This window comes from Myotis myotis, unplaced genomic scaffold (assembly GCF_014108235.1).
Source record: "Myotis myotis isolate mMyoMyo1 unplaced genomic scaffold, mMyoMyo1.p scaffold_m19_p_10, whole genome shotgun sequence".
Taxonomy (NCBI): Eukaryota; Metazoa; Chordata; class Mammalia; order Chiroptera; family Vespertilionidae; genus Myotis; species Myotis myotis.
Window position 1 is genome coordinate 73,437,200 of NW_023416314.1, and position 27,706 is coordinate 73,464,905.

Consider the following 27,706-nt stretch of genomic DNA (forward strand, 5'->3'; position numbering starts at 1 on the left):
AAATATATTTAAAAAAATACAAATTAATAAATATATTTTTTAAAAATGGGTAATTTGTTCTTTCCTTTTAATAATACATCATGGACATCTTCCCATATCACTTGCTATGCATTTACCTACTTCATTATTTTTAACTAGAGGCCCGGTGCATGAAATTCATGCACTCGGGCCGGGGGGGGGGGGGGGGTCCTCAGCCCAGCCTGCACCCTCTTGCAGTCCGGGAGCCCTCGGAGAAGTCCAACTGATGGACATCCTTAGCACTGCTGTGGAGCGGGAGAGGCTCCCGCCATCACCACTGTGCTTGCCAGTCATGAGCCTGGCTTCTGGCTGAGCGGTGCCCCCTGTGGGAGCGCACTGACCACCAGGGGGCAGTTCCTGCATTGAGCGTCTGCCCCCGGTGGTCAGTGCGCATCACAGTGACCCGTCATTCCGCTGTTCGGTCGATTTGCATACTAGCCTTTTATTATATAGGATAGTTTCTTAACTATTTCATTTAAGGGTTACCATACATCATTTAACCAGTCCCCTACAGGTGGATTTTCAGTAGTTCCTACTTTTTGTTACCACAAAGAATGAGCATTTTTGCCAGTCTTAGCAACCACATGACCCTTTGTGTGGATGCATTCCAGCAGTGGAACTGCAGGGTCAAAGCGCCCGGGGAATTCTTAGCTAGCGACACCCGCCCCTGCAGAAAGGAGCCGAGAGGCACCAGGCCTGGAGCTCCAAAGCATGAGCAGTCACTAGAGGCTTTGGAATCAGGCAACCCCTGGCATCAACGCTTACTCTGCCACTCACTGACTGTGGTGGGAAGAAAAAGTGGCGCCCCAAAGATATAGTTACCTCTTAGTCCCCAGAACCTCTGAATATTACCTTCGATGGCGGAAGATGTGATTATCCAGGGGGGCCCATAAATATAATCACCTGTATCCTGGTAAGAGGGATGCAGAAGGAGATTGGAAACAGAAGAGGGAAAACAAAAACAAAAACACAGTTACAAAGAGGAGAAGGTGATGTGAAGATGGAGGCAGAGACTGGAGGGATGCAGCCCCAAGCCAAGGAAGCTGGAAGAGAAAAGAAACCGATTTCCTAGTATCAGCTAGAAACTGATATGCGGTGGGGGGGGGGGGGGGGGGGGCGGGGGGGGGTTTGTCCCCTAGAGCCTCTTGAGGGAATATGGCCCTGTGACACCCTGATTCTGGTCTCTTGACCTCCAGAACTGTGAGAGAATAAATTTCTGTTGTTTAAAGCAGCCACAGTTGTTACTGCAGCCACAAGAAAGGAATATACTCACTGTGGGACCACTCTGAACTGCAGTGTGTACATCTGAAAAGTGGGAGTAGGAAGCCACCTTGGCGAGCCGCTGTGGCGATGAGAAAGATTGCCTATGCAGTGCCTGCCAGGATTCCCGGAACTATGCAGGTGCCAGACACAGGTGCAGTGGAGGGTCAAGCGAAGGTGCCAGCGCCAGGCTTACTGTGTGACCCGGGCATGTAACCCGGGATTGCTAAGGGGTTGGATGAGATGATTCAACTACGGTTTAAAATAGTCCTGGCCTGCGGTAAGTGCTTGGTAAAGGGTACCTATTGTTTATTTTTGTTACCACCATCTAGGGCTGCCGTAACCAAATACCACAGACTGAGACTTAAACGGCAGACGTTAATTTTCTCACAGTTCTGGAGGCTAGAAGCTCAGGGTGAAGGTGGCAGCCGGCTTGGTTTCTTCTGAGGCCTCTCGCCTTGGCTTGCAAACAGCCACCATCTGACTGTGTCCTCACGTGGCCTTTCCTCTGTGTGTGAGCATCCCTGGCGTGTCTCCCTGTGTGTCCAAATCTCTTCCTATGAGGACACCAGAGAGACTGGATGAGGGCCCACTCTCACGACCTCATTTTAACTTACCCTCCCCTTTGAAGGCCCTATCTCCGAATGCAGTCACATTCTACGGTGCTGGAGGCTAGCTCTTCAACATATGAATTTGAGGACACAATTCCACCACAGCTACCACCATCATTGTCGTCGTCGTCATCATCATCACAAAAAGTTCTTTATCTAATGTCTCTGAGTTAAAGAAACCAAAGTGTTGCCCTAGCTGGTTTTGCTCAGTGGATAGAGCGTCAGCCTGTGGACTGAAAGGTCCCAGGTTTGATTCCGGTCAAGGACACATGCCCGGGTTGTGGACTTGATTCCCAGTAGAGGGTGTGCAGGAGGCAGCCGATCAATGGTTCTCTCTCATCATGGATGTTTCTATCTCTCTCCCTCTCCCTTCCGCTCTGAAGTCAATAAAATATATTGGAAATAAAAATAAAAATAAAGAAACCACTGTCTTTTGGTAGGTGTTCTTTTTTGAAGGACCAAGGCGGTTAACTTTTAGGAAAATGTGCTTCTAAAGTGATTTCAAGGTTAAGTTTTTGGTGCTTAAAGGGTTCGCTTCCATTACCTGGAAAGCTGGGGTGCTGGGCTCGTGACACACTGTGGCGGACACGGGGTGACTAGGCCCGATCGCTGCCCTCGGTCTCCAGGCTCACCTTGAGAACCTCCACACTCAGAATCCAGGATGTGTTTCCTGGAGAACAAGAAGGTGGGATCTTGCTTTCTCATCCCAGCGGCCTAGGGCAGGGCTCAGGGACCAGGCACAGCCAGCAGGCGGGGCCAGCGGGCAGAAGGTGGTACCCTTCGTGGAAAATGCAAATGAATTCCACTAAGGCACCGACCCTTGGCTCTGAAAAGGGAAGTCGAATCATGGCACAACTTGAAATAAAGAAGTGGGAGGCTTGTAATGACTGAGGCTTCCAGGAAAAAGCCACTCTGCGCGTAAGTAACAAAGAAGTCAAAGAAAACAGCACAGTCTGAAGTGGCAGCCTGAAAAGGAGGGAAAGTCAGTTCCCAGGAAACCACCCAGGCAGCCCGTTTCACAGGCGCCCCTCGGGAGCTCCCGCAGTCAGGAGGCCCAGCGTGGGGCTCTTCCCCGTCCCGGGACAGGGGCAGGGAGACCAGCGTCCTTCAGCCACCGGGACTCAGATACTGTCATTGACCTCGACCCATCCACTCGAACTGCAGCCGGAATTACCTTTATCATGACAACAAGGATGAGAGCAACAGGACCCTTTCATGAGGCCAACTGTGGGACAGACACTCAACATGTATCATTTCTGTGTTTTTAAAATGAATGGAGAGGTCTTAACCGATTTGGCTCAGTGGATAGAGCGTCGGCCTGCAGACTCAAGGGTCCCAGGTTTGATTCTGGTCAAGGGCATGTACCTTGGTTGTGGGCACATACCCAGTAGGGAGTGTGCAGGAGGCAGCTGAATCGATGTTCCTCTCTCATCGATGTTTCTAACTCTCTATCCCTCTCCCTTCCTCTCTGTAAAAAGTCAATAAAATATATTTTAAAAATAAAATAAAAAATGAAATGAATGGAGAGGGTCTCGACCAACAATCTTTAATGAAATAGGTTAGAACAGAAAACATCAGAGCGCATCAATTGCATGTTGGGGAGACATATAGGTTACATGTGTACTCATGTGAACCCACAGGAAATGTATCACATACTTCAGACTGTATGTAGCAGTCAAAATGTGTGAGAGCCCCCACGTCTGATCTTCACAATCTCCAGGATGCTATTACCATCCTCATGTTATAGAGAAGGAAATGGAAGTGCCAGGTGATTAACTTGTCTAAGGTCATACGGCTTGTGACAGGAGGTGCTGGGGCAAGAACCCAACAGTCCAGAGCCCACTACACTCACATCACCCTCCAGCTTCAATGCCTTCAAAGGTTCCATCGAGCTCTCAGGATAAATCCCCAAACCCCATCCTCACACCCTCACCTCCCACCACTGGATGCCAGCTCACTGGCCTTCCTTCATTTCCTCCAACACCACCTGCTCTTCCCTGCCCCAGGACCTTTGCACATGCTGTGCCCTCTGTGTGAAATACTTTCCCCCCACTTCTCCAGGTTCAAACCCGCACACGTTTTATCACCTGTTCAGAGGCCCTCCTTCACCTCTACCCCTGATTAGATCACATCACCCCATAGACCACCCTCCTCACCTCCTTTTTTGTCCTGTCATAGTCTACCACAATAAATGACTACGGATCTATTTCTTATTGCTTTTGTTCAGTCCATAAGGGCAGGGACTATGTCTATCTTGTTCTCAGATGCATCCCCAGGGCTTACTGCAGTGCAGAGATTCACAGATATTTGATGAATGAGCAAAGGAACCAGCCATGCGAGGCGAGCTGTGGCTGGGAGGGACACAGGAACTGTAAGCAAGTATCACCTGAGAACACCAACACCCAAAACTAGGGCTTTACCGATGCAAATATCCTGGTTTTGAAATTAGATCATTCTGGTTTAAATCCAGCCTCTACAATGTATGAGCTATGTGACCCTGGGTAAACGACTCAAACTCTCTGAATCTTGTTTCCTCGTGTGTCAAATGAGTGTGATACTGCTCTCAGCGTTGTGAAGATTAAATAAGACAGCTTAGATCATAGCCTGGCCCATGGTAGGGTCCCCCAAAAACTGTAGCTAGCATTAACATTTTTATAAAACACTGTGTTCTTCACTAAACCCTCACAGACTCCAAAAGGTGACACAGGGCCAGGGTATGGGGCAACGGGCCCTCTCACACACTGCTTGGGCAGCAGTGTGGGGCAGCTGCTATGGAGGGAAATTTGACAAGACCGACCGCAAAGACAAAAGCTACCGCCTCTGACCCAGCAATTCTACTTCCAGGAATTTTACTCCAGGCGTGTCAAGTGACCCACATAAGGAGGGATTTTACTGCAGCCTTCTTTGTGACGGGAACAGATGGGAAAGAACCTAAATGTCGGCCAACAGAGGGCTGGCCATGGGACCTAGCGTGTCCCCTGCGCTGGAACCCTATGCAGCTCAAGGAAGGGTGAAAACTCTGCCTTGATCGGGGTGCTCTCCAGGGGACACACTGAATGCAAGGGTGCTAAAAAGCTAAAAGCAAAACCGTAGGTGTACACATCACGCCACCATCGACATAAAAGAAAGATGAGAAGAGCGTTTACATAGTTCATCAAATGTGAGTAAGAAGCCTTTGAAAGGACCCACCGGAAACCGCTAACACTGGTTTCCCGGGGGAGGGAGCTGGGTGGCAGGAACCCAGTGGAGAAGACTTGTCTCTATAAACCTTCCTGTGCCTTTGGATCTTGAAACATGAAAATGTAGGACTTACCCAAATACGTAAGTGAGAACAACCATGGGCCCCCTGCCCTGCCCCCTATAAAAGAAAGACAGAAAGACAGCTTATAGGATTTGTTCAACATCGCTCAGCTCACGGAGGGAGTCAGGCTTCCAACTTGGCTTCTGATCCGATCCCAAGCTCAGCGCTCTATCCATTACAGTCCGTCCTCTCAACACCCTCCCCTCCCGCCACAGCGTGCCAGCTCCCTGGCCTGCCTTCATTTCCTCCAACACCACCTGCTTACGGGAGGCAGCCACGACTCGGTCCAATCTGGTTTTTACCGTCTTAGGATAGAAGCCCAATTTTTGCCAGGTCTGACTTTTTCAAGAAATCCAGATTTTTAGAAATGCAAAATCACCCGATTTTTGTGTACGTGTTGGCAATGAATTCACCAAGCTGACGGGTACTTTAGGAGCCTGACCTATAGGTGTGTGACTTCTATTTGATCCCATCCCAGCTATGGCCACCAGCCTTCTCACACCTTTTACCCAAGGGCTACGCTGCCACTGTGGCCTTGGGCCAGTCCCTTCCCTTCCCTGGGGTTTCTGACTTATCCATTAAGAGTTCAGCTTAACCGATGGCCATGATGATCTCTCAGCATCGCCAGGTATACAGTCAGCCCCTGCCTGAGAGCCCTGGTCACCTCTGAGAGAGCAGGTGGCACAGCGCAAACCCAGAACCTTCTGCTGAGGCTTCACTCCCACCCACCACAGCATCTAGTTGGCCAGCCTCTCAACTGACCAGCTCTCGGTCTCATCTCATTCTTACCCCACCACCGAGTCCACAATTCCCCTTTGCGTTGAACCCACAGATCCACAGTTCCAACAGGCAAGCCAGCAGCACCCGGGCTGTGGCTGAAAGAAACACACAGCGAACAGAGCCCATCGAGCCAACCTGAGAAACTGGGTCTGAACTCCACACCACGCCCTGCCCCCTGGATGGAAATCAAATCAGAAGTAGGTTTTCAAGAGCAGTGAGACCATTTTGCAAATCAATTGCCTATCATAGACTGTTGTATTATATTTACTGCTGATAAGAATATAGTTTCTACCATCACAGGCTGGTCATGATGGTCAGAGGGCACCAAGGCTCTTGGCATCTGACATCTCAGTTCATTTCCACCCTACACCAGTGAGGTAGGTTTTATATTCCCATTTTGTAAATGAAGAAACTTGGGAATTAAGTTGCCCAAGGTCAGAAGACTGGTCAGAGGGACCCAGAGTCAAATGCTATCTGACTCCAGGGCCTGAGCTCCTAAGCCCTCTCTGTTAAGCAACACTGTCTGCCAGTGCAAGAGACGAGACCTGAACGCCACCCGCGGCTTCCCTTCTTGAAGGTCGCGGACAGCTTCTTACCTTGTCCAGGCAGCAAGCGTGCGCTCTCTGCCCTTACAGGAAGGAGGCTGTTTCTTCACAGCACTTGCGAAGCAAGCTGAAGTCACCGTGTTTGTTTACTTGTTCACCGTCTGACCAGGCCTGAGAGCATGCAAGTTCCTCAAAGTCACAGCCCTTGCCCAGCTCGTTCACTGCAGCATCCTGCTGTGAGCGCAGCGCTGGCCACAGGGAAGTAGTCTTGAGTGACAGAATGAAACGTGGACTTTCAAGCCACCAGGGAGAACGGTCTTCCCATTTAAAAGGGACCAGAAACATCTCCTTCACAGTGGACTGAACTCAGGTCCACCTAAGCATTATTATGTTTTAATAATTGTATTGATTTCAGAGAGGAAGGGAGAGGGAGAGAGAGATAGAAACATCAATGATGAGAGAGAATCATCGATCGGCTGCCTCCTGTACACCCCTCACTGGGGATTGAGCCCACCACCCGGGTACGTGCCCTGACCAGGAATAGAACCAGGACCTCCTAGTTCATAGGTCGACGCTCAACCACTGAGCCACACGGGCCACCTAAGCGTTATTGAACGTGGCCCCTGGGTCTGTTTGCTGGCTAGTGGAGCCTACAAACTTGGCAGAGGAGACAGGCCTTCTGCATAGCGCAGCCTGTTTGTTTTGATCGAGGACCAACTTCCCAACTCTTAGGAGACAAAGGCCGGCCGGAGACAGACACTCACCCCTACAAAGAAGAAAATGTTAAGGTCGCGTTTGGACTACGGAAAAGGCTCCCCAGGAAGAATGAGACAAGTTCCTCAGCACTTCACTGGAAAGCGAGTGCAGACAGAAGAGCCTGGAAGTCCGAATGTGTGAGGCAGTAAACACTGCGCGCACAGGATGCAAGCTCGAGTGTCTGTCTGCTTAACAGCGTTCGCTAAACATCCACAGGACTCCAGGCACTGACAACTAACACCAATCGTCTAGCAATGATCATTTCATCACCCCATCACCATCCCCCTGGCCTGCAAGCCACTGTGTAATCACCAGAAATCCTCTCCCTCGCTGCCACCCCCCACCCCCGCTTTGGTACCAGTCAAGCAAAACTGTGGGGAAGAACCACACATCTTACTTACTCATCTCTAAACCTCACGTTTAAGTACCGAGTTTCTCCGAGTGCAAATCGTTTGGGCGTGGCTCGGACACGCCGTCCAGGGTGATTCTGCAGTGCCTGGCGCAGATGATAAACCAAAAGTCTAGACATCAGCCAGCGGGAGCTTAACTGGCCATTATGGGAGCAATTACATTTCTGACACGTAACATACACAAAACCTCGGTGGGGGACAGAGCAGGCCAACGCTACTGTCTGGCAGCCAGCGGGAGTTTTAACGACGGGGAAATGTGCTCTAGACGGACATGTGCTACTTATTAAGATTTAGCTGCGCGCTCTCAGCCGCACAGACAGATGAAACGCCTGTTCAGAAGACAAGGAGATGAAGGGGAAGGAACCTTCTCCCGGGTCATGCCGTCAGGCCTGACAGCCTTGAACATCGGGGGGTCAAAAAGCCGAATGGGCTCTCAGAGCCATCACTGCCCGGAGGTCACGAGTTCAACTCCGGTGCATTAAACACCAGATGATGGAAGGCTCACGGGGTGCCAGGATCTGAGGAGAGGAAGCCGTTTGGGGCAAAGAAGGGAGTATGGGCTCCCGTGCCCCAGGGGCTCCGGGGCTCACAGGAAACACCCCAAAGCCATGTTATACATGCAGCTGGACACACCAAGGGCTGTGATTGATGGGCAGTTGAAACAAGACGGAGGCAGAAAGGTGACATCCTCTTCTCGAGTTACAAGGCAAAACTAAGGCAAGGCCAACCGAAAAAGGTGAGGCCTCCATTGCCTCGTCCCGTTCTGTGGGAGAGTGTGGCCCGTGGGGACTGGAAAGGACATTTGGGTGGTTTGAGAGCTTTTGGGAAACTTAGAAGGAACTGCTTGTCCTCTCAGTCAATGACATTTTTCATTATCTCAGAACATCACAAAGGATTACCATGTTTGCCCGCTAATTCTGACCCCAGACGTTTACAATGAAGGTGGCCACGCGGCTCCCACGGCGGTGGGCCCCAGCGACCAGCAGCCAGCAGGCCGCAGCAGAGTTCTCCAAAATGACCGCAGTGGCTGACGTGGCCTCCCCCATAGACAACTGGGGAGCGGTCCCAAACCAGTTCCAGAGCCGGGTTCAGAATGAAGCAGCAAGTGTAAGAGGTTTTCCCCGGAGGATTTACGCAGCTGAGGTCATGAGCAGGTTGTGGCAGGGTGGCAGGCAGCTTAGTGCAGAATAAAGCAGACACACATCACAGCCCTTGCTGGATTTCTGCCCCAGTCCTCGGGAAAAAGACGAAAACAAGTTCGCTTGGGTATTCGCCCAGGCTTGGCTTAAGCGGACACCTCATCTAGCTCCTGAATGGCCAGGGAGCCCGAGTGGTCCCTTAACCCTAGTCTTTGCTTGAGATCGAACTGCTGACACAGAGGCCTTCAACAAAACTCGGAATCTGGCCTTGGCCGGTATACCTCATCAGTTGGGTGTAGTCCAATGCAATGAAAGGTTGTGGGATTGCTTCCAAGTCAGGGCACATGCCCAGGTTGCAGGCTCGATCCCTGGTAGGGGGCATGCATAAGGCAGCTGAGGGAGTCACTACACTCTTACATCGCTGTTTCTCGCTCTCTTTCTCTCCCTCTTCCCTTCCTCTCTCTCTCTAAAAAGCAATAAACTATTAAAAAATGAAAAACAGAACCCGGCCTGTGTCAAAAAGAACCAACAAACTGGAGAAAGTTCTGGAACCAGTGAGGAAAGAAGCAAGAAACCGGAGATGTTGCCCAGTTTGGCTCAGTGGGTAGAGTGTCAACCTCCAAATTGAAGGGTCCTGGGTTCAATTCTGGTCAAAGGCACATGCCCGGGTTTCGGGCTCCATCCAGTGTGGGTTGTACAGGAGGCAGCTGATCAATGGTTCTCTCTCATCATTGATGTTTCTATCTCTCTCTCTCTCCCTCTCCCTTCCTCTCTGAAATCAATAAAATATTTTTTTTTTTAAAAAGAAAAGAAACTGGAGGTATTGCTGGTGTGTGGCAAGCCCCTAAAATGAAACAGAACACTGAAGGGTGCATGACAGAAATCTACACCTCAGAATTGAGGAGAGGGAAACAGATGAAAGCCTGGAGAGGTAAACAGATGCCTTCATGTAACCTATGATTATACGCAAAATAACCTGCACAAATAATTACGCTAGGCGGTTTGGGCAGGAACGGGGTAGATGTTGACCAGGTTTTCCCATAGGCCATGAGAGAGAGAGAGAGAGAGAGAGAGAGAGAGAGAGAGAGAGAGAGAGAGAGAGAGAGAACTGTCCTGGGAGCTCAGTTGGTTAGATCGTTGTCCAGATACACCAAGGTTGCGGGTTTGTTCCCCAGTCAGGGCACACACAAGTATCAACCAGTGAGCGCATAAATAAGTAAAACAATAAACACATTTTTTTAAAGAGGGAGAGAGAGTCTTGGCTGCCGTGGCTCAGTTGGTTGAGCGTCATCCCATGCACCAAGAGGTTGCCAGTTACAGGTCAGGGCACACGCCCCAGTTTCGGGCTCAACAGGGAGCGCACAGGAGGCAGCCAATAGATGTTTCTCTCTCATCGATGTTTCTCTCGCTCCATCTCTCCCTTCCTCTCTCTCTGAAAACCAATAAAAACCTACTTTAATAAAGAGGGAGAGAGGTCTTTCAGTGAGTTTCGTAGCTCCCCAAACCCTTCAAGGCACAGTTGACCCATGAGCACATGAGGCCCTGGAGAACAGGGTCAGGCCAGCGAGGCATTCCCTGAGGGTCAGGCTTACACCCTTCTTGCCTCAGCCAAGTCCCATGCCCACACACCACCCGCTTTGAAAAGGAATACTCATACCTTTTTTCCAAAGCTCAAACACACAATAAAGGTGGTTGGTTTTCATTCTAGGCATAATCTTTTACTACAGAAGGGGGGGGGGGGTGATGAACAAGCCACACTCTATCCAAAAGGCATCACTCAGGCGTCCTTAAATTTCTGACCAAGAACTTGGTGAACTGTTTGCTCTCCAGAGGCTGGCAGAGCCAGCTGCACCTGGCTGTGAGCTTCAGCTTTTTAAAAAATATATATTCATATTGATTTCAGAGAGGAAAGGAGAGAGAGAGAGAGAGAGAGAGACATCAATGATGAGAATCACTGATTGGCTGCCTTCTGCACACCCCACACTGGGAATCAAGCCACAACCTGGGCATGTGCCCTGACCGGGAATTGAACCATGACCTCCTGGTTCATAGGTCAATGCTCCACCACTGAGCCATGCTGGCTGGGCAAGCTTCTGCTTTTTAAGGAAGCCAGTCTATATAATATGTACTATCCTGCTACAGATATATAATATGTTTAAAAAGCGGTGTGTGTGTGTATGGGGGGGCGGGGGGAGGCAGAGAATTTCCTCCATACATTTGAAGAATAGCAAAAGCCTCCCAAATCCCAGAACACGTTAGAGCTGGAACAATCGAGAGTTTTAAAAAAATAAGTCAAATTTAATAGACCGTTTAAATTCCTAGTTGATGGTAATTAGAGAGTAAACACTATTTCTTTAAACCCTGCCAGACAGAACTTAATCCAATTTTGGTAATCAGTAATCTTTTCTTTTTTCTCTCTCTCTCTCTCTCTCTCTCTCTCTCCCTCCCTCCCTCTCCTCTAAATAAAATGCAAGAATTGACCTACAAAGGCCATAAACTGGCAAAGCATAGGAAAAGAATATTGAAAGAGAGGGATTGGGCAAATGTTAAAGGGCCAAGTCCAGTGAAAATGAAAGCAGGTCTCATGGGGCTCCCTCATTTATATGCCAAAGGAGGTCAAGGGGACTTCCCCCCACACCACCACTGTCTTCCCCTCTGGGCACCTCACCTGGCATGCCAGCCGCCTGCCTGGTCCTGCTCTGCAACATGACGGCCACCCCCTGCCAGATCAGTGCTGGTAATTCTATAGTCACACTTCCTACAGGGCCTCTCTCCTTCTGCGGAATCACTACTACTGTCAGCACTATCCTGACCGTCCCTTCAGTTCCCCCGCTGTCCACCCACCTCCTGTCCCCTCATTTCAGAGCTCCTGCACTGCTCTGGTCCTGACTTCCGATCCAGAAACTTCCAGGTGAACCACTAGGCCCTTCCTGAGTACTTGGGACCCTGGGTTCTTCATGGAAGGCCTTCCAGGTTAGGTGTCAAAATGTCCTGGGAAGAACAAGGAGCTTAGGTTAACGGCTGTGTGACCTTAACTTATGAACCTCTTTACACCTCCGTTTTCACATGTGAACGCAGAGAATAGAATATCTATCTGCTCAGGTTGTTGGGTGGCTCAAATAACATAACCGTGGCTGTACCTGGTTCACAGTATTTGCCCAATACATCAGTTAGCTCATTTAACTCCCCAGCCCTTAACAAACATGTAAATTGAATCAAGTTCACCTCTAATGCCCCATCATCACCTTGCACCATCCACGCTCCCATCTTCCTTGTAGGCACCAAAGTGGAATCTCCCCTTGTAAAACCGTGCCTTCTGCTGAACCGGTCACTGTTCTCTCTGTTGCCAAATTCCTAACCCCATCCTCCATAAAACCCCACAAAATGTTTGATTCCCAAATTTCAGCAACTGAGATATTACTTCACACTGGTTGTTTCTGTAAGCTTTGCTTTTAACAAGCATTTACATTCTGCATGTAGAGGCAACTCAGGGAACAACCTTTTAATGACGGATGTTAAACACAGTAGGGGACTTTCAGAGGGACTCGAACTCTATTTCTCCAATCAATTCTGTATTGATCTAGCTCTGCAAAAAGATTAAAAGAAAAAAGGCTGCAACTCAATCAAGATTTTGGTACATTTTACCTTTCGCAAGGGCAGGACACAGAGAAATATATACATGCATACAAACCCTTAGGGTAGAGAAATAATTAAGAAAGCCACGAAGTCCTTACTAAACTCAATTTTCTATTGATAAATAGTTTAAATATTGCATATAGATCATCAATGAACAAAAAAGATTATGACCTATAGGTCTGGATTGCCAGCATGAAGTTTTCACATACCAGTATAACAGGGTTCTAAAGACAATATTAGGATTTTTTCTTTTTAAATATGTTTTTATTGATTTTAGAGAGAGGAAGGGAGAGGGAGAGAGGGAGGGAGAGGGAGAGAGAGAGAGAGAGAAACATCAATGTGAGAGAAAAACATCCAGATGCCTCCTGCACACCCCCCACCAGGGCTCCAGCCCCGAAACCCAGGCATGTGCCCTGATCAGAAATCAAACCAGCAACGTTTCAGGGCGTGGGAGGACACCAACCAGGGTGTATTTTTCTTTTCTTTCAATAATTGAGCCATTCTGTGTATTATGAGATGGAAGGAAGGAAGGAAGGAAGGAAGGAAGGAAGGAAGGAAGGAAGGAAGGGAGGGAGGGAGGGAGGGAGGGAAAGAAGGAATGGAACTAAAGGGTTAATTGCCGAAACCGGTTTGGCTCAGTGGATAGAGCGTAGGCCTGCGGACTGAAGGGTCCCGGGTTCGATTCCGGTCAAGGGCATGTACCTGGGTTGCGGGCACATCCCCAGTAGGAGGTGTGCAGGAGGCAGCTGATCAATGTTTCTCTCTCATCGATGTTTCTGACTCTCTATCTCTCTCCCTTCCTCTCTGTAAAAAATCAATAAAATATATTTTTTAAAAAAAATAAAGGGTTAATCAACTATACTCTAATCAACTGCTGAAGAGCTGAGGGGAGAGACAGCTCCAGTACAGGCTGGCACTGTAAGCCTGGAGTAGCCAATGGAATCCATTCTCAACTCCACCGTGTGTGTGTGTGTGTGTGTGTGTGTGTGTGTGTGTGTGTGTGTGATGTTGAACCATTTTAAAATAGGGAACATTTTTGTAATGTTTAAATACAGACTATTATCGAAATCTGACTCATTGAGATATTCATCCATAACCTTCTGGATCTGAAAGAAATGAGGTCTCATTCAAAACAAGCTGGTCTGAACTGAGGCCTTGAGAAATAAGCCAACTGTACAAACTTCTCTCGAATGCCTTTCTTTTTTGCACCATTAATGCTTCTGGCTGTTAGAAGCTTCACTGAAATACTGAAAGGACAGTGGTTGGGGTTGGAAAACCGGAAGACAACTTGTGAATGGGCCAAACATTGTTTCCTTTATCTGCTGCATACCTCCTAGGCTCTGCGCAGCACCCAGGTCAGATTCTGGGTCTCAGTCCTGCAAGCAGAGAAGGCAGGCCAGCCAGGCTAGCTAGCCGCCCCATTCTCAGTCGCACTAGGAACCTCACGGCGAGCTAAATTTAAAATGTGGCTAAATTCGTTTCTGCAAGCTCCGTTTCCCCTCCTGACTCACTTGCTGCTGCCTGTTGAGCTTTCCAGCCCAGAGCAGTGTACCAGAGCGCGGCACTGTGACATTTTGCTGCATGTAGGCCAACGAAATGTCAAGTCTGCAAAGCAGGGTGGTCGGAGTCACCAAAGCGGGGGTGGGGGGGGGGCGCAAAAGGGGCAGGCAGGCTCCCGAGCTTGATCAGTGAGCACCCTTTGGTGCGAGTGGAGGGCAGAGGTTGGAGGTCACTGGACCTTTAGCGTCCTTGACCGCTTTGGTCCTTTGCACGGGTCATTTGAATGTGCCCGTCTCCTCTGGCCCAGAACAGCGCCCCAGCAAGGGCGCCTGGAGACTCCGGCCCAGAGCTTTGTCCGTGCGGGTCTTGCAAGCGACGAGCGCATCGCAGTAATTGAAACCGCGCGCACTGGGGCCGCCGTGGTCTCCATAAACACCGCTTTTCTGCTGACGCACGGAACGCGGGTTCCCGCCACCGCGGGGGAAGAGGCGGCGGCGTGTGACCGACGGCAGGGGCCGAGTAGAAGAGGGGAAAACCCTGCTGCCGACCAGGGAGGCACCCCAGAGCCGATTCCTGAAGCACTGTTGGCGAGTACACAGCCCGATCGGATCCGGGGCGGCAGCGGCGGGGAAGAGGGCTGGGAAGGGAGGGTCCGAGCGCTCGGGCGGGGGCTCCAGAGCGCCCCCTGTGCGCGGTGAGCACACGGCGCACGCACCGTAGGCGCGCAGGGGAAAGCCTAGCCGAATGGGGGGCGGGCGGGAAAGATGAAGCGAAAGGGGACGCCCGGCGGCGCCGAGAACCGCCAGCCCCAGCAGGGCGTCCCGCGGGCTGCGCCCCGGCCCCCAGTCGGCGCAGGTCCAGCCGCGCGCGGGACAAAGCGGTGACGCTCCCGGCCCTCCCCTCCCACGCCTCCCCCCGGAAAAAGGGGGCGGCAGGAAAAGATGAGCTGTTGGGGGCGCAGAGTCGCCCGCGCCGGAGCACGGCAGTGATCTGCCCCACCAGCCTACGGAGGGTGAGAGAGACAAGCGAACTTTCTTTTTCGATCTCTGGGCTCAGCCCGGGTCCCATGATCGGCGGCATTCCCCACCCCACGCCCACATGGGTGCCTCGCCCACCCCAATCGCGGACGCGGGCGCGCCTTCTCCCGGCCCCACGAGGTGGGGGGGGGGGGAGGGGGGTCTCCAGTCCGATCCTCTACGCCCGCCCGCGGCGTCTGATTGGAGGATCCCCAGCCGGTTGACCCCAAAAGTGACGCTTTCCCCAAGTCCCCTTTCCCTGTGCCCCACCCGATTGTGCCCGGAAATTTTGTTCTCAAGCCCGTGCCACTGCCGAGCCGAGGACTCCGGCCCCGCGGGAGACTTCCCCGCGCACGCCCTCGGGGTCCCCGGAGTGAGTCACTCCGAGTCGTGCACACCCGCAGCTCGCCGCCTCCCCGGACGCCGCGCGCCGCGCCTAGGAAAAAGTTTCCTGTCTTCCCGAGAACGTTTTCTCACCCGAGAGAAATGAGGGATTGGGGGGGGGGGGGCTCTCCCCGCCGCGCTCTGCCCAGCTCTCCTTCCTCCGTCCCCTCCCAGCTCTGCCCTGGGCCGCGGGGTCCCGTCCAGCCTCCAGTCCTCTCCAGCGCGAGTCAGCAAACCAGGCGGCTGCGGAGCTCCCACAGCCCGGCTGGTGACACGTTTCCCTCCTCTCTCATCTTACAGCCGCCTCCTCCTCCTCCTCCTCCTCCTCCTCCTCCTCCTCCTCCTCCTCCCCCTCCTCCTCCTCCCCCTCCTCCTCCCACTTTTCCTGTTCAGTGTTCATCCCTTCAGTTTTTCTCCGAGGGTCCCCACCTCCCTCCATCCCACTCCTCCCCAGAAGCCACTCTCGCGCTGCCGGGCAGGAGGGCAGAAGGGGGAGGGGGCGCCTGCACTTACATCCAGTTCAACAATTTCAGGAAATCCAACTCTTGAACTTGAAAAGCCTGGGAGGATGCCACAGGTCTGGGAGACCGGTGCTGCGCTTCCCTCACAGGAGACCACACACCCCTCCCCTTTCCCCTCCCCTTCCACGACGGGATCATCCCTCCCCACCCCCCACCCGGGACTAGAAACACCACGGATAAGCCAAGGGGTGATTCTAAGGCTCCCTAGAGAATTAGAGCTTCTGTTGTTTTAAGGAGCAGCCCCGTGGCCCATTCCAGAAGTTGTTCGAAGTGCATTTGTGCAGGTATCATTTCAGTGCAGCCTGCCCCTGGATCTGCAGAACTCTTTGAAAGCTCCCAAAGTCTCTTTCCAGATGAAGGTTTCATGAATTGGAAGGTCCCTGGGAGCTTGAAACAATAGAAAACCACCCAATCCCAAAATGAAAAACAACGTAAAATTATTTTCAAAACTTTCTTTTTCTTTTGCAGGTGTTAAGAATTAGACGCAGCTGTTTTTCAGGACTCACTGCCTTGCATAATTTCACCCAATGGTTGAGCAGGAAATACTTAAAAAATGCTGCCCACTTACACATCACACTTTGTCTTTGAAACCACAGTGACATTTGCTGAAGAAAAGATATGTCTTTTTAAGTCAGAACTGGGGGGGGGAGAGGGGAGAGAATCGTGTTTATTTTTATCACTGCGCCCTTACAAAGCCTACCTAAGGGGCTGGTCATGGTGCGCCCAAAGGGGAGCGGAACCGATGGAGCTCTGGGTGCCCCACTTGTCCAGTGACATCAGTGAAAGCTAAAGCATTCTCAGTACAAACCCCGGCATGTTGGAGACGCTTTAAATCTTATCCCAAGAATCGCACACAGTGAAAGGAACGCTTTAAATCTTATCCCAAGAATCGCACACAGTGAAAGGAACGCTTTAAATCTTATCCCAAGAATCGCACACAGCGAAAGGAACGCTTTAAATCTTATCCCAAGAATCGCACACAGCGAAAGGAACGCTTTAAATCTTATCCCAAGAATCGCACACAGCGAAAGGAACGCGGCGCCAGGCACGTGCCTGGGAAAGAAAGAAAGGCTTGAGGGGGCAGTGCGGGCTGGGAGGGAATTTGACTATGTCTTCCAGGCAGCTGTTCCAAGGGCTTCGGCGCCAAAGCCCGGAGCCGGAAGGTGGGGGCTCGTGTGCCACGTCTTTCCCTTGGCTGCAGGGTACGAGCCAGTTACTTAATTGTGCTGTGTGTCAGTTTGCAACCAGGAAAATGGGTATAACAGAGTAGCTATCTCTGAGGGTTGTTATGAGGATTCAGTGAATTCATACAGAGAAAGTGCTTAGAGTTTCTGCTGAGGTGCAACAGATATTAAGCTATTATGACTATAATTATCCCGCAGGTCCGGGAGGTGAAAAGGAAACTATTTCTACAAGGCTACAGGAAGACTGGCTTGGGAACATTCATTAAATGTTGCAAACTCCCTCGTCTCCTTGAAGTCTTTGTTCAATGAGCTCCATCCTGCTGGGTCTATTTAAAATGGTAACTCCCTCCCTCCCCCACCTTCATTCAACTCTATTTTTTCTTTTTCCATGGCATCTGTGACTTGTAACATATCACATAATTCACTTCTTTAAAAAAGTGGCTTGCACCACCTCTTCCTTCCCAGGCCACCTCAACTCTACAAGATCGTGGGCTTGTTCTGTTCACTGGGATTGCCCCAAATTCTGGAACAGTGCCTGGCATATCCCGTGCACCCAGTAAATGATGATAAGGGAATAAGTGGATTCATTTAGCAAATTTATTCTATACTGAGTGCTTATGGCGGGTTGGGCACTGTGCAATTAACTTTTTTAAAAAAAAGCTAAAACATACTCACCGGGCCTAGCCAAGGATAAAAGAAGCTCCCTCTGGGAGAAGTACACTCGCTGGTAAAGAGGAGTATCCACAATGTAGGCGATGCCAGCTCCGTGGAGATGCCATAAAAGAGTATTCAGAGACTGGAACAAAGGTTTATAGAGGTTAAAGTCTCTTCTAATCCTAGAGGTTGCTAAATTTTTTTAATATGTTTTTATTGATTCTTAGAGAGGAAAGGAGTGGGAGAGAGAGAATCATGGATGAGAATGGCCACCTCCTGCACACCCAATACTGGGGATCGAGCCTGCAGCCAGGCTTGTGCCCTGACAGGGAATGGAACCGGGGACCTCTTGGTTCATGGGTCGACGCTCAACCAAGGAGCCACACTGGCTGGGCTGTAAATGGAATTGTCTTAAAATAAGAAGTAGCTGACATTTTGGTGTAAATCAGAACTTTGCCCTAAGGATGATTAATACATTGTACTTGTCACCACCCAAATTTTTACCAAAATTCTAACTAAAGGTCACTGGAACCTTGCCTTTTCTTATTAAGAAATAAAAAAAAAATTTTTTTAAGGACAAACCAATACAGATCACTCTATTTAAACACTCATTTATGGAAGAGTAAATTCTAGGTCTTTATTAGGCACACCAGCCGCTGAAATGAAAGTTGGCCCAATCCAGGTCCCTGCTGATAAGGTAGGCCTCAGGCAGCCCCTTTTAAGCTTTTGACCCAAATGCAGCCAAACTTTGTGACAAACGCTGGCATGAAAGAGGTACACTGAGCCATCAGATTCCTTTACTGGAATGTGAACCTGTGTGCGCACACACACTGTAGCAGGAATCTAGAACAAAAGCTAAGAGGTCATGACTATCTGAACTCCAGACTCTAGCAGCTGCAGACGGGCTGCCCGTGGACCAGTTAGATGTACATTCCGTGTTTATCTTTTGATCCCCAGTGTGTCAACATTTAAAAAAATAGTTGCTCACATGTAACCATCAGAAAACTTCATGCAAAAATATGGTTTTTCGGCTTGCCTTGAACACTCTGGAAGACCTGGCATTGATCACTTTGTGGGCCCGCACAGCCACAGTCAGCTAGAGCTGGGGCACCCCTCTCCCCTTGGACAGGGCATGCAGCTTCCAGTTTGCCACAAGCCCAGGCACTTCCTACCCGCCCCCCCTTCTCTTGTTCCCAACCTACTCACCCGTTCCCCTGCCAGCAATGCAGGTATAGAAGGGAAGCTGGCACGTCTCAAGACAGGGCAAAGAAGCAGAGGCCCCCCTAGGGCCTTGGGATCAAAAGCACCATCCACTTCCTGTTCATCCAGAGGCCTGCTCTGCTACTTTTCCTTTGTTTCCAGAACAGTGCCTGCCCACCCCACGCCCGTGACGCACATCCATCCCCAAAGACGCACCAGACTGAGTTCGGGGTTAGGTGTTCGTCCAAAGTTATACACAGACAAGAACGGACAGGACAGGGATGCCTGATCCCAATTCAGTGCTCTTGAGCTACACTGTACTCCTTCCAGGTCAGATGGCGTCCATCCCAGACTGCTAGGGAAACCCACTTCCGTTTTACAGAATCATGGCATTTAATGCCTTGGGATCTGATCTATAACAGGTAGGGAATAAACTGAATTGAGGTGTTCAAGGTCTGATCCCCAGGTTGGACTTCCTTCCACAACACTTCAACGTCTCATACTATGTCAAAAAATTTATGCCAGTGAAGGAAAGCCTCATATCCTTCCATAACTTAGCTCCTTAATGTAGACGGAACACATGGAGGCCCCGGGAAGACCCTTTGCTGATGCCAGTACAGAGGTTGTGAGGAGTATAGGTAGGTCCCCCAGGCCTGGGCAGTGTTAAAACACACAGTTTTTCAGGTCCTCCGAGCTCCAGTCATAAAATAAGTTAATGTAGTTACTCATGAGAAATACTCATCTAGATATAGAACTTGCATCAGCCCTCTCTATACATCAGCAGTATCGCACCCTCCATAAAAACGGGACCATTGGAGAGTAAGCTGAGCATCTGATCTAGTACCAGGGTGTAAAATCGGTGAACTTTGGTCCAGCAGCAAAGCTTCATGCGCACATGAAAACTAGCTTTCCTTCCTTCTGCTCCCTTCTTAACTTCCAGAAGAAAACTGAGAGCCTTGAAGTTTGTTCTTTTTGGAAGAAGTTTGGATGATACAGATAAGACAGTTTTCACTTCCTTTTCTTGGTAGCAATGGGGTATTTCTGGTATATTGGTTTTTTTACTCTCTTCTTTGTCTTTGGAAATATCTGTCATCCATTCTAAAGGGCTGATATTTAACTCCATCTGATTGTACAGGGTGTCCCCCCAAAAATTTATACACATTTAACAGTGTGTATAGTATTCTTGTTGTTTTCTTTTCAGATTTAACCCATTGGGATTAATTATTGTTCTGCAACTCATCATCCATCGTCAGCAGAATCTCCTATATCTTCACCTTTTTTTCTAAACATTTTGTTAGCCTTGGTGCCCTAACTCAGTGGTTCTGACTCCCTTCGGTCTCAGGGTACTCTGAAAAATTATTGCTTTTGTTTGTGTGGGTTATATCTATCAATACTTCCTGAGTTTGAAATTAAACATTAAATTAATTTATTATAAGATAACTGTAATAAAACTATCACATATTTTATGAAAAATCACTATGTATTTTTCTAAGTCAGGGGAAGAATGGCATTGATTTACATTTCTGTGAGTCTCTTTAACTTCTGGTGTAATAGAAGACAGCTGGGTTCCCAACCACTTCTGCATTCAATCTGTTGTGTTATCACACATCATGTAGCCTCTGGAAAATTCCACTGTACATTTTTGAGAGAATGAGAATGAACGGCAAAAAATATCTTAGTATCACCATGAAAACAGTTTTGGATTTGTGAGCCTCTGAGAGTTTTCAGAGACTCCCTGGGTTCCCAAACCACACTTTGAGAACCACTGTTCTAACTGAACCCTGGCTTTCCCTGGAGGACCCTCTCCCCCCCCAAAATCCTCTCTCTTGGCGGTTCCTCTCTAGCACTCTGTATCACTGGACTGTGATAAAGAGTAGTTGTTTTCCTTGCCCCCCTGTGCCCCAGCCTGCATGCCAGGTTAGAGCATGCAGGTCAGTGGTTAGAGCATCGGCCCTCGCACCAAAGGATCATGGGTTCAATCCCGATCAAGGGCATGTACCAGGGTTGCAGAATTGATCCCCAGCCCCAGTCAGTGCACGTGTGGGAGGCAACCAATCAATGTGTCTTCCTCACATCAGTGTTTCTCCATTGTAATGAGGGCTAGGTGAGGTCATGAAGATGGGGCCCTCATAATGGGATTAGTGGCCCCTTTAAAAGGAAAAAAGACACAGTCTTTCTCTCTCTCTCTCTCTCTCTCTCTCTCTCTCTCTCTCACACACACACACACACACACACACACACACGTGGTTACCATTACAACTCTCTTTCTTCAGACAACACTATGACATGCATGCTATTATTATCCCCATTTTACAGATGAAGAAATTGAGACTAAAAGAAGTGGTTTAGTCCTTTCCCAGGGTCACATAGCTCTTCAGAGGTAGAAATAACCACAAGCACACGGTTTTCTTTCCCATTGTAAGTTCTTCCCGACTTTTTCCCAATTTAGGAAGAGGGAGTTGCAGAGCTGCTTGGGGAAGATAAATATTCTCATCCAAACCACCAACTGCCGGGAGGCTGCCTGCCTGCTGGATGTGGGGAATGAGAATTCCGCAGTGGTAGAAAGTGGGTGGAGCAAAGATGCCCCGTCCGCTAGAACAACGGTCCCTGGCAGGGTCTGGTGTCCACCCCAGTCAAGGTAAGCCGAGCCAGCATGTAGATGGCCGCCCTTCACAAAGACTCTCTGTTCGTTCTCCAGCATTAACTGGGGCAGTTCTGGCCTGACAAGAACACAGACCAGCCCCTCACTCAACACCTGTTTCACTTCTCCTTATAAATATGATACTCACAGTACCGGAGTTTGGGTGTTTCAGCCTGGCTTTCATCAATGAAGTCTGTCTTAGGTCTCCCAGCTGGACATTTCTTAAATTGGTCTCCGAGGAAGGCTGATACCACAGGATGTGCCCAGTGTTGCTGGAGAAAGATCCCTTAGTTCAGTGGTTCTCAACCTTCTGGCCCTTTAAATACAGTTCCTCATGTTGTGACCCAACCATAAAATTATTTTCATTGCTACTTCATAACTGTAATGTTGCTACTGTTATGAATCGTAATGCAAATATCTGATATGCAGGATGGTCTTAGGTGACCCCTGTGAAAGGGTCATTTGACCGCCAAAGGGGTTGCGACCCACAGGTTGAGAACTGCTGCCTTAGTCAAATAATGTTTGGAAATACTGCATACAATAGCGTAATATGCATGAGTATATTAAGACCTTGGTCCTAGCTGGTTTAGTTCAGTGGATAGAGTGTCGGCCTGTGGACTGAAGGGTCTCAGATTCGATTCCGGTCAGGGACACATGACCAGGTTGCGGGCTCGATCCCCAGTGTGGGGCGTGTAGGAGGCAGCCGATCAATGATTCTCTCCCATCATGGATGTTTCTATCTCTCTCCTTCTCCCTTCCTCTCTGAAATCAATAAAAATAAAAATATTTTTTTCAAAAAAATAACTTGGTGGTGGTCTGCAGGGGAGAAACATTCAATAATTTCATTTCTTTCCATGGAATACTATTAACAGTTGAGAATCTAGCATTCCACAGTATAATTGGGGAAATGCTGTCCTAGAGAGAAGACTTGTATGTTGGCCAAATTTGCTTTGAAAAGAGCCCAGGACTAAATAAGATCAAGAGGAAATCTTAATTGAGTCTACTTGGTAGCCTGTGCTTTCTGCTTTTTTAATTTCTTGGATGACTAATCTACCAATAATATCCTAAATTTACTGGGAAAAATTATCCCCGCTCACTTGCCACTACAGAAACAAAACGAGTAACTTTGAACAATGATTTCCCCTGACCTGTCCAGCCACGAGAAGGGATGACGAACCCAAGTACAGATGTGAGCTGAGGACATGAGCTTAGCATGAGCAGGGCTCACTGGATCCCAGGTCCCAGGCGGGGCCCCCAGCAGACAGTGACTCCTCTCATCCTTACAGCTGCCTGGGCTGCATCCCTGACTTGTCCCATAGGGGAAGACCCAGAGCCTGGCACCGTGCCTCCACTGAGTCGACACTCAATAAATCTTTATTAAAGGAAGGAAGGGTGGGCGGAAGGAAGCAGATTGAGGTTTGGAGATGTTAACTTGCCCAACATCGCGCCTCTAGCAAGCCGGAGAGCCAGGAGTCAGAGGCAGGACAGCGCAGTTCGTCCACACCTCGCCAAGCTGCCAAGTTGTTCATTAACTTGCACAGGGCCAGCTTCTAGGAGCTGGCTGGGGCTCTGGCCACATTTGCTCAGTGTGTTAGCTTTGGCCTTATTGTAACTTATGCCATTAAAATTGCTGTGTTTATACAGCACTGTTGTTTTTTTTGCAGAATGCTTGAAAATAATAGCTAAAACTTAGTGCATGCTTCTTATTTCCATGCGCTTCACTGAGAACTTGACACAGCTCATTCCCCATGACCATCCTAAGAAATAGGTACAGTCATAAACCCATTTTATAGACAAGGAAACTGAGAGATTCTCTGACAACTGCTAATTAAGTGGTGGAGTCAGGATTCAAACGGAGACAGTTCGACCCCAAAGTTCCTGGCCCTTAAGCCTCTTTGCTAAATCCACTCCTTCTGTCCAATCACTGACATCGTGAGCGAAGGACAAGAGAGAAGCAAGTACCACCCACAGCTGCATCATGTATTTATTTTGTGAGTTTAACTAACTCTTAAAAGCGTCCACATAGTTCGAAGCACATCACCAATATCAACTAATGTCATTCTCCTCATACCACAAAACAGCGGTATGAGGCTGGCCGCATTACTATTTCCATTTCACAGATGAAGAAACTGAGGCACAGGGAGTTAAAGAATCTGCCCAAAGTCCCACAGCAAGTGGCAGGGCACGGCTCAAGCCCAAGCAGTCTGGCTCCCTTGTCCTCAGGCTTGCCCACCCAGAGAGCTGCCAGATAAGAACAAGGAGGCTCTTCACTGAGGTGAAATTCTCTCCTAAAACCTGTGGCTACAAACAAACAAACAACCACAGTCTCTAAGAGGAATGCAGAGCCATCTGCGGCCCTGGAAGCCTGGAGGTTAAACCCAGCCAGGGACTTGAATGACTTAATCACTCTTCAATTTGGATTTCCTGGCTGGATGGGTTCCTGTCCTTGCTACTTGAAATTAAGAGCCAATTGTTTATTTGCATTCTTGTGGGAGGGGTGGCCATTCTCCCTGGGCCGCTGGTTCCGGGAGAGTAAGCTCTCAGCGGGGCGTCAGGCAGGTAAAGGGGACCAAATGGCTTTGTCAAGCGAGCTGGCGGACGTCGGCCAACTCTTGCTTATTCCGCAGGGCCCCTGCCTCCCCTCTTCGCAGGAAACCTGCCCTGGGGTCAGCTGCCAACTCTTCCGCACCCCTGACGGGGGAGCAGGAGGAAGGAAAGGAGAGAGAACAGGCGTGAGTGGGGGGTTTTTGTTAGGAGGAGGGGCAGGAGGTCTTCTGAGGAAGCGGTGAGAAGTGGCAACCACAGCATCTACAGAAATGATGTTGAGCCGTGAACAGTGAGTCCTGCTTAGCACTGTGTCTGCCCGGAGCTACTGGGGAACGACAAGAGCTCCGGAAGGGGAGGCAGTGATGTCTGTCCTGGCCCAGGGCAGGCGCTCAGTGGATAGATGCCAGACAGCTTGTGATGTGACTACAAGCTCCCAGCACCTCAAAGAAGCGGGCTTTATTTGCGTCTGGTCCATCCGTGCCTGCCCCTCTACCTGCTCACCAGAGTGACGACAGGGCTGCTGCTGTGTGAAGTTTGACTCATTCCGGTCACTCTTCCTTTTCTTCCTCCTCACCCTGGGCCAGGTGAGCTGCTTATGTTTAGGTCCAGGGTACAGGCTATGGAACCAGGTGTCAGCGCTGGCCCAGCCACGCACCGGCGCGGACTTGGGCACACGACCTCCCCTCTCGGGGCCTGGAGCGCCTCATCCTCTCGTTCCCCATCTAAACACCCACTTCCCCTCCAGGAGCAAGGCCAGGAGTGTCCTCCCCCATCCCAGGCGGGGCGCCCTAGCATTTGGTTCTCCTTCCCCTAGAGCCTTTGCCTCCATCTGGCACAGTGATCAGCTCACCTGTGTTTCCCCTCACAAACTACAAAATGAATAACAGCATTATTGATCTCTGAATCCCCAGTATGGCACGTAGGCAATGCCTGGGATATAACCAGAGGCTCCGTAAAAGATTTTATGGGAGAAAAGAGGGAAAGCGGGGAGGGAGAGGGAAAGATAGATGCAGAGAAGGAAGGTCAGATGTAACCAATTACGCCTTTAGAACAGTAGGCACAGTTGGCAAAATTCTAGGAAGCTCCTACCCACCCACCCAAATGCCTTCTTCGCTTACCCAGTGTCTCAGATTTCCTCCTTGGGAGATCTGCTCCTTGCAGTAAAGACAGGGTTTCCAGGATCTCCTTGTTTCTTTCCCAGGGGTGAGGTGTTGAACTATCAACAGCAAACACCTCAGCATTCCCGTACAAGATGGACTTTCAAAGGGCAAGTGGGGAGAAAGCACGTCAACACTTTGGTGCTAGAAGTAGAGGAATGAGGCCCCTAAAAGGGAAGGGAGCGATCCGTGGCTTTAAAAAATGTCAATCTCCGTGAGTCAGAGTCATGAGAATGAGAACATGCCATTTCATTCCCACTGTGCCCTGCCCTGCCCACCCCATTGTCCCTCACGTACACGCGTCACTCGGAGAAAGTTCCCCTCCCCAGGCTCCAGCTGGTGCCCATTCTGGGCAAGACCAGAACCTCTGGTGTCTACCCACTTCTTAGGAGCTGGCAGAATAGCCTCTCTCTTTTCTTTTCTTTTCTTTTCTTTTCTTTTCTTTTCTTTTCTTTTCTTTTTCAACTTTTGTACCCTTTCATTACTACTTCAGCCCTGAGTTTGGATGTGGTCAGGAAGAACACTGTGTCATGTGCTAACATTCCAGACGTGCCGAAGACCTCTCAGGTCACTTTGTCCAATTCTCTGCCTCATGCTCAACTCCTTTCCAGCACCCCCTCCACAAGTGGACAACACCCCCCCAGAAGTGGGCAGCACCCCCCCCAGAAGTGGACAGCACCCCCCAGAAGTGGGCAGCACCCCCCAGAAGTGGGCAGCACCTTCCAGAAGTGGGCAGCTAGCTTCTGCTGGAACCCTCTGAGGGGAGGGGTGTTCTCTGCCTCTCTAAGCAGCCACTCCATTCTGGAATGCTCCAATGGCTAGGTAGAACCCCAAACCTGCCACTCTGGAACTTCTACGAAGGAGAAAAACAAGTAAAAACAAGTGCATTGTGTTAGATGACAATTTGGGAAATTGTGCAGAAGTTCAAGGGTAAGGAAAAGATGATCTCTGTGCCTCATAGACATATCTTTATCTACATAAACAAGTATGATGGTTAATTTTATGTGTCAACTTGCCTGGACTAAAGGATGCCAAGAGAGCTGATGAAACATTATTGCTAGGTGTGTCGGTGAGGATGTTTCTGGAAGAGATTAGCCTGTGAATTGGTAGACTAAGTGAAGAAGCTGGCCTTCCCCAATGTGGATGGGCATCGTCCCATCCATTGAGAGTATAAATAGGACAAAAACAAACACAAAGCAGAGGAAGGGGGAATTTGCCCTCTGCTTGAGTGGGACAGCCGTCTTCTCTCCCTTGGACACGAGGGCCCCAGGTTCTCAGGCTCTGGGACGCAAATTGAATGACACCACTGGCTCTCCCAGGTCCCCAGCTGGCAGAGGGCAGGTCGTGGGACTTCTTGGCCTCCATAGTCACATGAGCTGATCCCTATTCTAAGCCTCCATTTACATTCATTTCCCAAAGGTTCTGTTTTTCTGTGGAACCCTGGCTAATATAGCAAGTATAACCAAACCCACTGTATCTTTTTTTATCACACTCCTTCATGGTCCTTTTCTTCTAGTAGAAACAGTAGTTATCTGTGGAACCATGGCTCTCAAACTTTTTGAACTCAATACCCCTTTATTTTTTTAATTAAATGTATTGGAGTGACATTGGTTAATAAGATCCTATAGTTTTCAAGGGCGCATTTCTAGGATACATGATCTGTATATTGCATTGTGTGCCTCTGTATACTCTTAGAATTTATTTGTGACTCAAAAAAAACCCTTCGTTTCTTTGTGAATTGTATCTACCCATATTTTAATATGTTAAAAACTAAAACTGAAGAAAAAATTAAGTTTATTCATTCCTTTAATAACAATTTTAAGAACACAAGTAACATATTTTTGTGAAAACTGACTATATTTTCCAAAAGCAGCATGCATACCATGCATACAGTGAGAAGAGTGGCATCGGTTGATTTCTGGATGTTTCTCCAGTGCCTTCCTGCAGACAAAAACAGCTGGATTCTCGTATCTGCTTCTGCATTCACTCTGTAACAATACCTATGTGATGCGGCCACAGGAAAACGCCACTGTGGACTTGTGTGAGAGGAGAGTGGGAAAGGCAAATTATGTATTATTCTTGTGTGTTGTTATTATTATTAAAATCGTTTTAAGCTCACGGGCCCCACAAAAGGGTATCAAGCAACAAAGAGCAGCTACATAGTTTGTAGTGCACACTGAAAATGTGGGGTGCCTTGCTCAAAGGTTATTAAGGCCCAAGCCAGTTTGGCTCAGTGAATAGAGTGTCGGCCTGCAGGCCAAAGGGTCCCGGGTTCGATTCCAGTCAAGGGCATGTACCTCAGTTGCAGGCTCCTCCCCGGCCCAGGCCCTGGTCAAGGGCATGCAGGAGGCAACCAATTAATGTGTTTCTCTCACATGGATATTTCTTTCTGTTTCTCCCTCTGTCTTCCACTCTTTCTAAAATCCATGGAAAAATATCCTCGGGT

The 27,706-nt window shown here is 49.3% G+C and overlaps 1 protein-coding gene across 6 annotated transcripts in view; it reads right to left on the reverse strand.

Annotated features, from left to right (window-relative positions):
* PRR5L (proline rich 5 like) overlaps positions 1 to 25,481 on the reverse strand; it is a 79,068-nt gene extending 53,587 nt beyond the window's left edge. Inside the window, exons 1-3 of one of the 6 annotated variants that reach the window (XM_036326162.1) lie at positions 25,222 to 25,481; positions 21,705 to 21,828; positions 17,737 to 17,857 (exon numbers count right to left, since the gene is read on the reverse strand). The gene's annotated coding sequence lies outside the window, so the exon portion shown is untranslated. Of the gene's footprint in view, positions 1 to 6,566; positions 6,898 to 15,449; positions 15,504 to 17,736; positions 17,858 to 21,704; positions 21,873 to 25,221 lie in introns of those variants that run through there. The other 5 variants (XM_036326164.1, XM_036326165.1, XM_036326163.1 and 2 more) reach the window with 5 other exon arrangements.
* Positions 25,482 to 27,706: the final 2,225 nt, after the last annotated feature.